At 39.9% G+C, this 17,130-nt stretch overlaps 2 protein-coding genes across 2 annotated transcripts in view; one reads left to right on the top strand and one right to left on the bottom strand.

Moving 5' to 3' along the window:
- Window positions 1-17,130, top strand: part of CHRM5 (cholinergic receptor muscarinic 5) — a 78,303-nt gene that overhangs the window by 44,536 nt on the left and 16,637 nt on the right. The window lies entirely within an intron of this gene.
- The window catches only part of AVEN (apoptosis and caspase activation inhibitor), a 170,677-nt gene that overhangs the window by 151,190 nt on the left and 2,357 nt on the right, over window positions 1-17,130 (bottom strand). The window lies entirely within an intron of this gene.

Below are 17,130 nucleotides of genomic sequence, written 5' to 3'. Positions count from 1 at the left end.
AAGCTACTGTAAGCATTCACAAACGTGACTTTTCATTTCATGAGAGATAATACTCTCAGGTATTATCTACTTTCCACCTCCCATGGCAGCATACATTTAACTTGGTAAGAAGCTGCTGGGATTTGGTGCTGTCATTTTCCTAAGCCGTTCTGCTAGTCAGACAGCAATTTCCTCTCATGGTTTCAGTTGCATTTCCCTAAAAACAAAGGCTGTTGAGCATCTTGGTGCTATTTGCCAGCATACGACACAGGTTGGGTGAATTGTCTGTTTAAATCTTTTCCCCATTTTTTTAATGGATTGTTTCCTATTGGATTTTGAAAGTGCTGTTTTCTGGATACAAGTCCTTTGTTGGATATGTGACTTGACAATATTTCTCCCAGTCTGTGATTTCTATTTAGTAGAATGTATTCCTTAGTTTGAGGTTCATAGCAAACTGAGTGGAAGGTCCCAGAGATCACCCACATGTCCTCGGTGTGGCTTAGCTCTTCATGAAAAGTCCAGCATGTCGAGGTTTTTTTCTTTTGCAGATCATGCTTTTGGTGCTACATCTAAGAAATTTTTGTCTAACCCAAGATCACAAAACACTTTCTTCCATGTTGTCTCCTAAAAGAACAGCTATCCTTCCATTCATTTCAAAACAATTTAACTCATGGTGCAGTTACTGTAACTGATTTTTTTAAATATTTTATTCATTTATTCATGAGAGACATACAGAGAGAGGCAGAAACACAGGCAGAGGGAGAAGGAGGTTCCCTCCAGGAGCCCGATGTGGGACTCAATCCCAGGACTCCAGGATCATGCCCTGAGCCTAAGGCAGACACTCAGCCACTGAGCCCCCCAGGTGCCCCATAATTGCTATAAAGTCTCTGAGGATCTCAGAATCTGGATCATCCTGGAGTTGGCATTTGTTGACTGTGTTTTGTCTCAAGAATTGGTCACATTTTTCTGTAATATTGTGAAATTTTAAATGTAGAATAACATCCTGAAAATGAATTTGTGTGGACTCTGGGTCCTATTACAAATCCTCTGGAGAGCATTAGGATTTTGCTTGTTCCTTTTTATCAGGCAACCGATCTGGCTGGGGTCAGGCCCAAGCTGTCCCTCCTGTTCTGTGGGCCATGGTTCAGTCATCCCAGTTCTCCAGGCTTCTGCTCCACAGCTTTTGGGTCCCTGCTGCCCCTGTGCAGCTCAGGGTGGGTCCTCGCCTCCAGCCAGTCCACACACACAGAGGACCGTGTGCAGATTGAGGATGCTCCCAATCTGCAGGGAATCCCAAGAAGGTGGGATTCCCTGTGGAGTTCTAACTCTCGGCCTTGCCCCTCATGGGCAGGATTTGGAAAGGCACCTGGGCTGCCAGCACTGCAGCCACCCCAGTTCTCCAGGGATCCACCTCGGTGATTCAAGGGGAGGCACAGGCACCTACACACTTTCCAGCCTGCATTTTTCCTACCCTTGCAGCCAGAGAGATGGGATAGCTTGTGGCTCTTGAGCTCCCCGAGCACGGCTGCTGCAGCTCTGAGAGCCTGCCCTTGGCGCACGGCCAGAGAGAAAAGAAAAACAAGGAGGACCTCACCCCCGGGGCCCACAGGCAATTTCTCCGGACTTTCACCCCCTTCCCAACTGCCACCTTCGTTTTTCTTCTCAGAGTCCTCAGTACCCCCAATCACCCATCTGTCCGCAGTCTGTCGCAGCGATCCATGAAACAGCAAGCCTCCCAGGACTTACTGAGACTGGTAGCCCTCTTCCCACTCCGAGTTCCAGCACCTTCCACCACTGAGCGGAGGCCCTAGCCCAGCTCTCATCTTGCACTTGGGGTCCTGGCAGCAGAGGGAACCCCCTGGGATCCTGGAGGGTCACGGTGATGAGCGCAGACTCTGGAGCCATCTCGCTGCCACTGTGTTTTGTAGCCCTCCAGAAAGGCCCAGGGAGAGACAGGACCTGACCTCCCGCCCACCTTCTGCCGCTGGTACCTGCGCCTTCCCCCCGATCATCCTGGGGTGACCGGGCCAGGTGGGTGGGCAAGTGTCCCTGCCGGCGGCCGCCCACAAGGCACGTGAATGGTGACAGAGACCAACTAAGCAGGTGTCTTGAGCTGCCAAGGGCATCAGACAAAGGAAGCATGTGTTAGAGGCCACTTTCCTGAGCAGACACTTGGACCCATTCTGGCTCTTTTCACTGAGGACAAAATAGAGGCCGGCATGCAGGGAGGAGCCCGGAGAGTGCACTTAGTTTCAGGTGTACAGCCAAACCCACCTTCCCTGTCTACTCTGAGTGGCAACAGGAAAAGCATAAAATGAATGTGGATGCTTCTAGAATACTGGAAATAATGCCATGCTGAAACACAAAATGCATTGTCGGGTCCCCTAACAGATCTATGAGGAGCCTGTATACGCTGCCAGACACCATTGCATGTGTGTGGAATCCATGAGTAAGCAAGAGAGATCCCCTGCCCTCGTGGACTTGTCAAACAACAACCAAATAAATACATGTATACTGATGTATAAACACATGAAAACACAGTGTTGTAGGTTGTGACAAATACCATAAAATAAAGTAAGCTAAGGAGCTGGAGAACGATGAGGGCACAATATGATATAGAATCGTCAGAAAAATCTCATCAGAGAGAACACTTAAGCAGATAACCTGAAAGGATAAGGGAGTAAACCGTGCAAGGACTGGGGGACAGAAAGGCAGCAGGTGTCTTGGGAGAGAAGACTCCTGCTACATTCAAGGGTCAGAAACAGAGCCAGCATCAGTATACTGGCTACACTGGATTGAACTTGAAGGAAAGAGGGCACTAATGAGGCCTAGAAGTACGCAGGCATCAGGTCATGAAGGGCTCTACGCGGCATGGTACGGAATTTGGATCTTATCCTAAATGTGATGGGAAAGCAGACATGAAGGATACAAGGTTTTATCTAACTATCTTTCTCTCAATCTCAACCGCAAAAATTACTTTCAGATTCAGAGCTCAACCTAATGTTCCAATCCACTTCATACTCAGCCTAAACAGTTCATGAAGTCAATACAGAGTCAAATCCATGACTTTAAAGGTGAATGAAGTATTCATTCATTAATCATTCATTTATTCATTAATCCACCCCCAAAACAATACTTATATGTCATAAATACCCTCAAATGCTAAATTATGCCTTTTCTACTAGAGGAGAAAAAAAAAAAACAAAGACTACATTTAGCTTTTGAAATTTTTTTAAGATTTTATTTATTATTCATGAGAGAGACACAGAGAGGCAGAGGCACAGGCAGAGGGAGAAGCAGGCTCCCCGCGGGGAGCTGAAGTGGGACTCAATCCCAGGACCCCGGGACCATGACCTGAGCCGAAGGAAGACACCCAGCCACCGAGCCACCCAGGCCTCCCGTTAGCTTGTATTTTTGTTATAAAAATCTTCCAACACAGTACGCTAAATCCCAAGTACCCAGAACCCAGTTTCAACAATTATGAATAATTTCCTAGTCTTGTTTTTATCTATATCATCCCCTGCTTCTTCAAACACACATACACCCCACGAAAGTGCACACACACTTTTTTTGGTATATTGTTTTCTGGAATATTTTTAAACAGATCTCACACATCATGTCACTGATATTCCATTATGTATCTCATATTAACTTTAGATATAAACACAATGCCTTTGCCATAACTAACAGAACAACAGTCCCTCAACATGACCTGGCCCATGCTCAAATTTCCTCCAAATAGCTCGTCTTTCCTTTTGTATTTGGTTTGTGAGAATGAGGATCCAAACAAGGCCAACGTACTGCACATGGCTAGTATGCCTCTGTAAGTCTCCTTTAGTCTATATCTGTCCTGCAGAATTTCCCACATTTTGGATTTCAGGTTTGACTGCAGCTTCTGTATGTTGTCCTTTAACTTGTTCTTCCATCCCACTTATTTCCACAAACTGGCAACGGTATCTAGTGACCTGATTATAGTCCAGTTTAACACCCACTAGTTTAGATTTATTAGTTCACTAGGACTGAAAAGTGGCAATTTTCTAATTCTGTCATTTCTTCAACATTAGATGCAATGTATATTTGGGAGGGGGGACTTTCATCATCAACTATTTGATTATCCTAAAATATATAGTTTATTCAGGAAAGGATAATTGCTAAATCTTTTCCCTCACTTTATCAATGTTCAGAATTGTGCATTGTTACCTAGCAGCCTCCAAAAATAAACAATGAGATGGAGGGTTTTTTAGCATCATTAAAAACTCACATTTGTGGCCTTTCAACCTACTGCATTTCTTATTTTTCTTGATGCTCAAATAGCCCCATCCAATGGAAGCTCCAGGAAACTTTGAAAGGATTCTTGCTTTCTGCCCACACCTGGAATCAGCCTTTTCTCAAATATGCTTGTTGTTGTTGTTGTTGTTGTTGTTGTTTTTAAGTGGGAAATGCCATTCAGAAACTATAATCTGAATGCTCACTATAACTGGGTTGTCTTTGTTTCTATGCTTTTTCAGTAGAAAACACATACCTATAAAGATAAAAGTCTAAGCTCATACAGATACTTCAAGTTTAAGATTACAGGGTTTTTACTTAATTGCTGCAATTTTTAGATTAGTTTCTCTTTATCTCTGAAAATCTTAATTACTAACAACATAAATATAACTACTTATTCCTTTTACCCTGCAGTGTATATTTAATATTTTCAACATAATGATACCAATATCACTACCAAGAATATTTGAATGTGGTTTAAAAGTTCTCAGTGCATTTGTTCTTAGGATTTATCCAGTAGGGATACACAGCCAAAATATCATTTTATAGTCACTTGAAATAGTTCTTCTCTCTTTGAGTAAGCCATACCTGATAGATTCATGTGAGGGCTTGCTGTTATGTTGTCTTCAACTATTTTATCATTCAGCTTTAAAATGAGGATTTGAAAAAAATAAAAAATAAAAAAAATAAAAAAAATAAAAAAATAAAATAAAATGAGGATTTGCACACATGCTCACACATGACTATGTGTAAGCAACAGTTCAACGCTTTTTTTTCCATATTTGCAATTGTAGACATAATGAACCAGTCAAACTGATCACAGTTCACAAGACTGATCATCAAGACACAGGATCCAGTATAAAATATAGCCCTGTATCCTTAGAAAAATGGCAGATTCCAGGACTGGGGCAGAAAATACATACACTAAACATAGAGCGTCTAGTAAGTAGTAGTACCAGAAAGTAGAGGTACCAAACACACACACGCGCACACACACATACCCCTGATTAGGGTAGGTCACAGGACCACAGGAGCCAACTGAAAGACCTCCTAATGGCCAAAGCTGAATAATAATTTGAGTGACAAAATAAGTAATACTGGATTATAGCCCATAGTATAAAATAAATATCCATGAGTCCACACTAGCATAAGTAAATGAGTACATAAATGGGGTAGACACATCTCCCATACAGAAGAATTTACACATTTTCCATCTTCAAAGGCTGTACAGAAGGACTTCCTTCCAGAAAATACAGTATAGAAGATGGATGGGAATAATTTTACAGGAAAGAAACCTGACAACTACTGCCTCGGGTAGGTGGTCAAGGCCAGCATCAACAATAGTGACAGTATGTACACCTGATGTTAACATAATGGTACTTTACCTCCCAAAACTCAAGACCTCAGTCTAATCATGAACTAAACATCAGACAAATTCCAAAGAGGGAGCAGCCCTCTATTGGAATAGATACTTAATAATGTATCAATATTAGTCCATTGACTAACATATGTATGTAATAATGGGAAAGGTTACTCATAGGAGAAACTAACTATAGACTACAGGGAAACTCTCCACACTATTCTTTCAATTTCTCTGTAAATCTAAACAGTTCTAAAATGTATACAAAGTCTATAGACATATATATCTCCCCAGGTATATCCCTGCAGGATACATGCTCTGAGACCATATATCAGCAAAAACAAGCACCTTGTCCTATTGCTTTGACTTATTTCAGTCAGTATGAGATTGAAAACTAACTTCTATTCAACTAAGCAGTTGAGACTATAAGTTTTTTACTGTTTCTAAACAAGTACTATCCACACTCCATCTACTGCTTAAGTATATAGACATGTTTAGGAAATATTTGTTAGACCTCTTTCAATGAGTTCACAATAGCAGTATGAAATAATTATTACTACGTGGGAAGTGAAGCTGGTGATAAGAATAAGGCAAACACTATACAGATTTTAAGTCTGAACAAAAACATGAACACTATCTCCCAGAGCCTAAAATAATCCAGAAGTCTGAAACAGTGGCCCAGATGTAGGCTAAGTATAGCTGTGATAAACCACATTTAGCTCTCAGGATGGACTGGAGGTAGGGGAGACAACAGTTTGGTTATGTGACTATCTTAGCAGGGAAAAAAACTAATGCTTATTATTGGCCATAGAATACACAAAACTGTTTATCTACAGCTACAGAGCTCGGTATCTGCATTAGGCACCTCAGGCCACCACCACCAAATACCAAGACAGGAAGCCTAAACAACAGAAACGTACTGCTCACAATTCCGGAGGCACAAAGTCCAGGATCAAAGTACCGGAAGAGTGGGTGTGCGGCGAGGATGGCCTCTGGCTTGCACACGGCCACATCCCCTCCTGCAGGAGGGAAAGCACCCCTCACACGCCTGAGGAGGGTGCTCACACCCTGAGAGGGTGCTGGGCTCGCTTCCTCTTCTTCTAAGGGCACCAACTCTTCTAGCTGAGGGCCCAGCCTCATGACCTCATTAACCTTCACCAGCTCCCCACAAGCCCAACTCCAAATACTGGCACCTGGGGGTAAGGGCTTCAACAGGTGGATTCGTGGACAGGGGGTACAAACATTCAGTCCCTAACACTGTGAGTAATCATTATTTAGGGAAAAAAAAAAAAAAGGAAGGTTATTTTTCCCAGAGAATATCCATTAAATAAAACTATCAAGTTATATAAATTATCATAAACAAAAAGGAAAATCTGGGAATATAAAGAGCTTCCAAACAGCATATTAATATACAACTTATATGATCGTTAACATATTAGTATACATACATGCAGATAGAGGGGCACGGGCCAACTGTCTGTGTTTGTACAGTGTATTCAGTCAGCTCCGGCACTAAAAAAAGAAAGACACCCTTCAATTTGTTCTTTTAAAATGAATGTATTTAAAGATGTAGTGGCTTTGGAAGCGGAGATGTATAGACGGCTATGGCACCAACACGTCTCTACAGACATAAACTGCAACTATAAATTCACTTGCTACAATCCAAAAAAAGTAATAGTATAAACAAAAGTCAATAAATCAACAGAGGCCAATAACCCAAAAGAAAAGAACTCCCAAAGTTTGCTATTTATTCCACAAAAGTTATTCTGTAGATACAGTTCTCCCTCGGCTCTATGCCATTAACACTCAGTAATAAATGAAACTACTTTGAAATCTCACCAATATGACAACACATAATCACATCTGGAGTTTACACAAGTCAGCTTCAGTCGACAGCTTCATCTAGAAATACCCGTATCAGGGACAAAATACTGAACAGCATATTCAACTCACAGGTTTGCTAATGAACCTCGCGTGAATGGCACCTGACCATAACATACACCCTGAGCATCAGTCAGAGGTCTCACCACCCCCCAGGGGAGAAGCAGCCCGTCAGCCAAAGGTTTCCTCCTGTAACTTGTTTCTCTGATTCCCGCGGCTTTTCCATCTACGGGAAGCCTGGCTATTCTAACAGAACAAGGGCAGGAGAGGCACAGAAGAGAGGAGTGTTTCTCAGATTTCCCAGGCTGGCTTGAAATAGTATCAACAATCTCAGCCGTCAAAATAGGCGTAAAGAATTATAACCACCTCCACCATTTGGCCGCTGCCGCCATGGTTTTGATCTGCTCGGCAAAGGTCTTAACAGGGTCGTCGGGAAGGACCAAAGGAAGGGAATGAATGTTACTCCCACTGGAAGGTCATTGGACTGCTTTCCCCACCTGCTGTTTGCTGATAAAACTGTGATCTGGTGACAGGCTTGGCTGCAGCTGCGAGCAGACCATTCCTGGAAGTGGCCTGAAATTTTCCCATTGTTTGGGAATCGGACAGGGCCTTACAATTAATACATCCAGTTCAACCTCATTTGACAGATTCCGCCAAAAAGCACTTACACAGTTACTTTTAGCTCTACTATTCACTTTTTCTTGTTAAAAATCCTTTAATCACAACTTTTGCAAAGAATGAGGCATCAACATTTCAGTCACTTCTAAGCAATCTGCACTTCCAGAAGGTGTACTTACAGGACACTGTGATGCTAACACTTTTTTTAATCTACAGGATGATTTAATCAATTATACACTGTAATGATGGCACTCTACAATCGAGTGTTCTCTTAAAGACTTGTCATATTTGTTTCATAAGTGAGAGAGGGAATGAGAATGAATTAATATTTGTTTGCCATAGATGTCCCAAACTTAGGAAAAAAGAAACTGAAAGGCAAATGGATGCAAAGCTTTCCCAGTCTTTTTAACACCACCTATCACAGCAGCCCACTAGGAACCTCTCATGTTTAAGGAACTAGAATTTGGGAATAAGAGAACGGTATTAACAGTTTGGGGAGTACAGTGTGGTGAGGCCATACACTTAGACTTTAGGATACTGCAGAAACCTCAATCTCTTTTTTTTTTTTTTTTAATTGAAGTATAGTTGACATGCAGTGTTCCATTCATTTCAGGCGTACAGCATAGCGCTTCAATGAGTCTGTATGTTAGGCTGCTCACAACTGTACCTACTGTCTGTCACCATCCAATGCTATTACAATATCATTGAATACATTCCCTATTCATCTCCTTGACTTATTCATTTCATAACTGGAAATCCATACCTCCCACCCCTTTTCCCCATTTCGCCCATTCTCCCCCCTTCTCCTCTCAGGCATCCACCAATTTATTCTCAGTGAGAAATCTCCATTTCTAAGTCATTTGGTGGAAAACTTAAATTTCCATCTTCATATTTTACTATACCATCTTTTGCTATCTCAAAGAGTAATGAGATATATATTGACTAAACTAGAAAGGCTTAAGTCAGTAGATCAAAAGGATGAACTACAATTCGATATAGCCTAACCATTTGCTATATCAAAAAGGAAGATATTTATGTTTGATGGGAAAACATGAAAAGTACTTAATTTTTCTAAGGGGGGGGAAAATCACAATCCATTGTTTTGATCACTCACAATGAAATATTAAATCTCCTCCTAGAAGTCAGAAACCTCTAGTTCAAGTATCAATCCCACCACCAACTATTTGGCTGTCTCCTTAAAATGGCCTAACTCTACCCAATTTACTTCTTCACCTGTAAAACTACATTTAATACTGCCTACCTCTTCTGTGGGCAGATTCTGATAATCATTTAAATGTAAGGATTTCTTTTAGGGCCTACTCAGAAGCAGCAGTTTTGGTTCACTTAAAACTTCTTTTTAAGACTTTTTTTTTTTTAATGTATTTATTTGACACAGAGAAAGAGAGCACAAGCCAGGAGGCCGGGCGGGGGCAGTGGGTAGCAGACAGTGAGGGAGAAGCAGACTCCCCGCTGAGCAGGGAGCCGGATGCAGGACTCAATCCCAGGACCCTGGGACCATGACCTGAACTGAAGGCAGACATTTAATCCAACTGAACCACCCAGATGTCCCTGGTTCATTTAAATTTTATTGGTTTTTTGTTTTTTGTTTTTTTTACTTCCTTACTCCTATGAGTAATCCAAATAAAAATTAAAACAGAACAGGACGATATGAAAAGAAAAGGAAAAGTTCCTCATCCTCCTCATCTCCTAGTCTCATTCCCCAAAGGTAACCACTACATGCGCTACATATGTTTCCCATATAGCCTTCCAGAAATATTCTCTGCATATGGATAAAGATCTTTTTTACACAAATGGAAAGACTTTCCTTAAGTAACTGACGGACTTTCCTTAAGTACTTCTCCCCTCATTACAAGACATTTTACATATCTACCCCTGTCTTTAACAACCACCTGGCATTCCTTCACAGACATACCGTAATTTATTTAACCAGTGCTTCTTAATAGAGATTTGGAAATTGTTGCCAGCTTTTCCTTAATTTAAACAATGTTGCAATGAATAATCATCTACTTATATTTGCTAACTTATTCAGACATACCTGCAAAATCAACTGCTAAATACAGAACTTTGGGGCCACAGGCTATAAATTTTGATGTCAAATTGCCTCATTACAGGTTATATCAACTTCCACCAAAAGAAGAGTATCAGCATATTCCATCAAAAGAATATGATCAACACTTTTTTTTTAAATGCAGTTTTTGGGGTTCTTGGGTGGTGCCTTCAATTAAGCATCCAGCTCTTGATTTTGGCTCAGGTCATGATCTCAGGGTTGTGAGATCCAGCCCCAAGTCAGGCTCCTCACTCAGCAGGGAATCTGCTTGAGATTCTCTCCTCTCCCTCTCCCTCTGCCCTTCCCCCTGCTCTCTCTCTCTCTCCCTCCCTCCCTCTTTCTCAAATAAATAAATCTTAAAAAAAAAACAAAAAACAAAAGCCCACATAATTTTAAAGGCTCTTTCTGTAATGTGGAAATTGATCCCCAAGGAAATTAACATGGATTTTTAAATATCTGTAAGATAGATAGATAAATAAATAAATAAATATCTGTAAGCAATCTAATTTATGTTTCTACCATTTCTTTAAAACAAATAAAAATCCCCCAATGTATGGGGCGCCTGGGTGGCTCAGTGGCTGAGCATCTGCCTTTGGCTCAGGTCGTGATCCCGGACTCCCAGGATCAAGTCCCCACAGGGAGCCTGCTTCTCCTCTTACTGCCTGTGTCTCTGCCTCTCTCTGTGTCTCTCATGAATAAATAAATAAAATCTTTTTTAAAAATCACAATTTCCATTTATCAAAAGAAACAAAATTAATACTAAAAATTTTTAAATTCAGGCACAAAATATTCTAGAAAAGAGAGTACTGGTTGCCACAAACTGAATACAGTTAGCCATCATCAAAATGAAGGGCCTTTGTATCAATACTGTTATTACCCTAAAATTTTACCATTATGCTAAAACATAAATGTCTCTATATATTAGATATTTGTCTATGTTCCCAACGGTTTTAAGAGTGTTGCTATGATGCTAGTATCTTTTACCTAGAATGATGTGTGTGACAATTTAAAAATTATGCATAATAAAACAAAAAAATTGAGCCACAAGAATGCTCAGGGCTGGATTAGGTCCTGACCTAACTTTGTAGCATAAAGGAATGTTAACAAAACGCTGGTGTGCCTTCATTTTTCCCTGCAAGGTTAAAAAAAAGATTTCTCTAATCCCATTATTTTCTACATAAAATAAACACAGCACATTTTTTTTAATAAATTCAAGTGTTTTTTTTTTTTAATTTATGATAGTCACAGAGAGAGAGAGAGAGGCAGAGACACAGGCAGAGGGAGAAGCAGGCTCCATGCACCGGGAGCCCAACGTGGGATTCGATCCCGGGTCTCCAGGATTGCGCCCTGGGCCAAAGGCAGGTGCCAAACTGCTGCGCCACCCAGGGATCCCAATAAATTCAAGTTTAAATTTAACAAATATGTGCTCTTGCCAACTCATCACTAACAGTTTAAGAAACAGTTAAGGAAAAAAAATTTCTTATGGAATCTGACATTTCAAATATCACAATAAAAAATACAGAATTATATAATCAACTTTTTAAAAATCCTTTTATTTAAGAATTGACAAAAAAAAAAAAAACATGACTAAGGTAAAAGAGGCAAGGAATCCAAAGTATAGACAAGGTAAGAATAAATCTCGATTAACATGCGTAACAAATTGAGTTTAAACAGATAAAAAGAGAACAAAATAGTGAAAAGGGGTTATCTGGATAAAAGCTCTTTAGAGGTGCCTGGCTGGCTCAGTCATAGAGCATGTAACTCTTGAACCCAACGTCATGAGTTCAAGCCCCACATTGGGTATAGAGATAAAAGAAAAATATCTGGCTACTATAATTCCTGTTTTAGTTTCACAGTTTAAAATATCTGTTGTTTGAATTATAAATTGAATTATAAACTGAATTATAAAGTTTAGTAGACTTAGAACTAGGAGAATATAAAATCCAATGTGAATTAACATTCATGTATAAATCTGGCCCTTGGGAGACCAATCTCTTTTTAACTACTGAGCTTTCAACCACCAAAAGAAGAGTATTTCAAAGAGTGTAACAAACACAAATGCAACATAAAGGGTTCTCCTGACTGAACTCCCAAAATGACACAGCCTAAAAACACTCTCTCTAGCTTGTGCCATTTATCTTCTAAATTACCTTATCAATGCTATTAGTCATTCAACAAACATGTGGGGAACTCTGAAAATCACAGTACAGGCCTTCAGATAGCTTATAATTAATAAAACAGACATACGAGAAGTAAATAATTCACTGTAATAAAATGGAGAATGAGGGATCCCTGGGTGGCGCAGCGGTTTGGCGCCTGCCTTTGGCCCAGGGCGCGATCCTGGAGACCCCGGATCGAATCCCACGTCGGGCTCCCGGTGCATGGAGCCTGCTTCTCACTCTGCCTGTGTCTCTGCCTCTCTCTCTCTTCCTGTGTGACTATCATAAATAAATAAATAAATAAAAATTAAAAAAAAAAAAAAGAGTAAAATGGAGAATGAAAGTAAGTACTAGGGGCGCCTGGGTGGCTCAGTGGTTGAGCATCTCTGCCTTTGGCTCAGGATGTGATTCTGGAGACCCGGGATCGAGTCCCACATCGGACTCCCTGCATGGAGCCTGCTTCTCCCTCTGCCTGTGTCTCTGCCGCTCCCTCTCTCTGTGTCTCTCATGAATAAATAAATAAAATCTTAAAAAAAAAAAAAAAAAGTACTATGTTTCTGAAGTACAACACTGCTGAGGAAAACCAGAAGCTTCACAGAGAAAGGTGGCATTTGAACTGAGCGTTCAGTAGAGGAGGAATAGGATTTTGAAAAACGGAAAGTGTGAAAAATATAACAGTAGAATGTGGGTTACAAACTATAGAATTCTGGCTAATTTAGGTAGAAAAGGAATTTACTAGGAGAATTTCCTAATTCTAAAGTAGCTCCTAAAATTGATGAAAAATCTAGAGTCTGAAGGAAAAAAAAAGTCAGGAAACAGGCTCTTGAAAACTCGGATAATAGTAACAGAAACAGACTAGCTAGTAACTACCATAGTGAATAATCTTTCATTGTCCCACACCTATATGTCTTTGCCTCAATTTTCAAAGCCTGTTAAGGGACATTAATAAGACAACTGGCAATATCTCCATAAGGCTGGATAATAGTATTCTAGCAATGTTAATTTCCTGACTTCAATCATTGTGCTATGGTTGTATGAAATTTCCTTGCTTTCAGGAAATATGCTCTGAAGAATTTAGGGGTAAAAGTGCATTATGTCTACCATATACTCTTAAAGACTAAAAAAATCTTTAAGGGGTGCCTGGATGGTTCAGTGAGTTAAGCATCTGGCACTTCATCTCAGCTCAGATCCTGAGCTCTGGGTCATGAGTTCAAGCCCCACGCTGAATAGTGTATGTGTATGTAAAGAGAGAGAAATGGAAGGAGAGAGGTACCAAGCCTGTCCAAGCTAAAGTGATCATCTTTCCCCACGAAACCTGACTGTACTTACCACAGTGCTTGACACCACATAGTCCTATCACCTTATTATTTATATTTGCATCATATGTAATAATCCCTATTATTTTTATATACATCATCTGCCTGCTTGTCTCATCTTACTTTATAGTCAAAGTATATTTGTAGAATCTTCTTTTCAAAGTAGAATATGCTTATGTTTCTGATAACACACAACGCTTAAAATTTTGAACTAAAAAAAGATAAAGTTCTATATAATCCCTATATTTTCCCATTCCAAACACAGTTAATAATTTGATATGTATTTATATCCTTTTAGGATCCAAATACATGCATATAGCTTATAGTTTTTACATAAGCACAATATTATTTTTTCCCTTAAAAGTGTTATCATGACATCTTTTCAGTTTTATATGGAAAGAAATTTACATCAAAATGTTAACAGTGATTATTTCTGGATAGTAATATTATAGATCATTTGTATTTTCTTCTTGGTATTTTTCTGACATTTAACATTAGAATAGGTTAAATATAAAACTTTTATAGGGATCCCTGGGTGGCTCAGCAGTTTGGCGCCTGCCTTTGGCCCAGGGCGCGATCCTGGAATCCCAGGATCGAGTCCCACGTCGGGCTCCTGGCATGGAGCCTGCTTCTCCCTACTCCTGTGTCTCTGCCTCTCTCTCTCTCTCTCTCTCTCTGTCTATCATAAGTAAATAAATAAATATTTTTTAAAAACTTTTATATTTAGGAGATATTTGTATCGCTGATATAAAGGGAAGGAAAGGAAACATTAATTTTTTTTAGGGGTGGGGGCAGAGAGAGAATCCCAAGCAGGCTCCAGACCCAGTGCATGAGCCCAACTTGGGGCTCAATCCCACAACCCTGAGATCATGACCTGAGCCAAAATCAAGAGTCTGATGCTTAACCCACTGACCAACTGAGCCACCCAGGTGCCCCAACAGATTAATTTTTTTTTAAGATTTTATTTCTTTATTTATTCATTCAGAGAGAGAGAGAGGCAGAGACACAGGCAGAGGGAGAAGCAGGCTCCATGCAGGAAGCCCGACGTGGGACTCGATCCCGGGCCTCCAGGATCACACTATGGGCCGAAGGCAGGCGCTAAATCGCTGAGCCACCCAAGCATCCCAATTTACTTTAAAAAAAAAAGAAAGTAAAAAGAAAAACATCTAGAAAGTTTCAGTGTAAGTAGGACCAAATGACCTATAGGGCCTCTCTAAAGCTCACTTGCCCAGTACTGTGAAAAATAATCACTACTTTTTCTAGAGAAAAAAGAAGCCCAATGGCTTAGTACCTAATTTCCAATTCCCCAGGAAACAGACCTGGTGGTCTTAAATTATGGACTTGTTATTTCCCATCCCAGCATCAGTTAAAACAAAGACAGTAACACTGTTAAGAATGACAACAACTAGGAACCACATTCTACAAGTGGTGCATAGCCCCCACACCAATAAAATAAATATATAAAACAAAACAACACAACACTGGGTAAATACATGTAATAAACTATCTTCCTTTTTTTTTAATTTTTATTTATTTATTTTATTTATGATAGTCACACAGAGAGAGAGAGAGAGGCAGAGACATAGGCAGAGGGAGAACCAGGCTCCATGCACTGGGAGCCCGATGTGGGATTCGATCCCGGGTCTCCAGGATCGCGCCCTGGGCCAAAGGCAGGCGCTAAGCCGCTGCGCCACCCAGAGATCCCCTAAACTATCTTCCTTTTTTAAAAAAAGTAAGTTATGTGATCTTAGAACACTCCCAAAATGAAATATACATACACCTGGGGATTCATGAAGATCTCTCAAAAAATATGAGCAAGGATTTTTAAGTTTCAGATACCCACTGTCCATATTTTTTCCTAAAAGCCGTCCGAGAAAGCACTTGAGAACAAGAATGCCTCCCTACCCACTCTTACTCTGACTGTGGGGCATTCCTTGAGCCCCTAAGCAAAGGGATAATTTTAAAAATAGGTATAGATGTTGAGAAAGTATAACTCTAAAGACCGAGTAAGAAGTCCTTTTGCAAATCAGGAAGTTTCCAATTCTTTGCTTTTGACAAAATTGAAGGAGAGCCTAATCCAACTGTGAGATGATATCATTTAAAAAAATTTTACAATAATGATTTTGTTATAGAATTAGAAAGACATTCAAAGATATGAGTGATACCTATGACAACACTCCAACCATTACCATCTACTAATGTTCTCTGTCCTTATATCTATAAAAATAAAAATTAGGAAGAGAATTGTTTCTGAATCCTATCTCATTCAGGAATAAGCAATACTCATCCACGGATACCTACATAAACTCATTAGGGAAAATGAGATCCAATTACAATAAAATTTTACCTTTACCTGCAACAATTGCTAATCAAAATAAATTGTATATTAACCAATGTAATCTTAATTTACCTAAAAGAAAAAAATTTTACACCCAAGCCCTAAGGTTATGAGAACTTTTTTAAAAACCATCAAAATTTGTTACAGGAAAGCAGAAGTCATGGCTAAAAAGTTTTCAGGTTTGAAAATATATTACATCGGACAAAATTCTACCAAGATGTGGAATTAAAACGTGAAATAAAAAGAAGAAATAATGTAAATCTCCTCACTGTTGAATAGCTTATTAATGTGATTCTTAAATGGATGATGGTGAATATCAAATCACTACAGTATTTAGACTCCTCCAAGTATAAGAATGATGTGACAGTTCTATTTAAAATGTCAAATAGGGGATCCCCGGGTGGCTCAGCAGTTTAGCGCCTGCCTTCCGCCCAGAGCGTGATCTTGGAGTCCTGGGGTCGAGTCCCACGTCGGGCTCCCTGCATGGAGCCTGTTTCTCCCTCTGCCTGTGTCTCTGCCTCTCTCTGTGTGTCTCTCTCATGAATAAATAAACAGAATCTTAAAAAAAAAAAAAAAAAGTCAAATACAGGGCATTTGGGTGGCTCAGTCAGTTAAGCACCTGCCTTTGGCTCAGGTCATGATCCCAGGGTTCTGGGCTAGAGTCCAGCATCAGGCTCTCTGCCCTGCAGGGGGTCTGCTTCTCCCTCCGCCCCACCCCCACTCATTTTCTCTCTTGCTTGCTCTCTCCCAAATAAATAAAATCTTTAAAAACAATGTCAAATACACTTAATAATTAAAATGTCAAATATAAAATATGCTGGAAATTTTATGTTTCTGAAACTATCTGAACCATTGATCAAAAATATTAGCTGTAAATGTTAAAGTACAATGTCATACATAATTTATCAAAAAATTTAAGCAGAATACTAGCAAAAAGTGTCAAAAATAGAAAAACATAAGTCATATAATGGTAAGACAAGCAGCACTCAAAACAGTACACGTTAGCAAGAATAAGGATGCCGAAATAGTGTTTTGTTTTGTTTTGTTTTGTTTTGTTTTTTTTCCGAAATAGTGTTTGAGGAGCCTGCAGCAGCAGGGAAAAGGGCCAATTCCATGGTTTACGAGAACTAATCTTTTTTTTTTTA

Source organism: Vulpes vulpes, chromosome 15, assembly GCF_048418805.1.
Source record: "Vulpes vulpes isolate BD-2025 chromosome 15, VulVul3, whole genome shotgun sequence".
NCBI classification, from domain to species: domain Eukaryota; kingdom Metazoa; phylum Chordata; class Mammalia; order Carnivora; family Canidae; genus Vulpes; species Vulpes vulpes.
The sequence above is the reverse complement of the archived record's forward strand: the minus strand, read 5'-3'. Positions and strand labels throughout refer to the sequence as shown.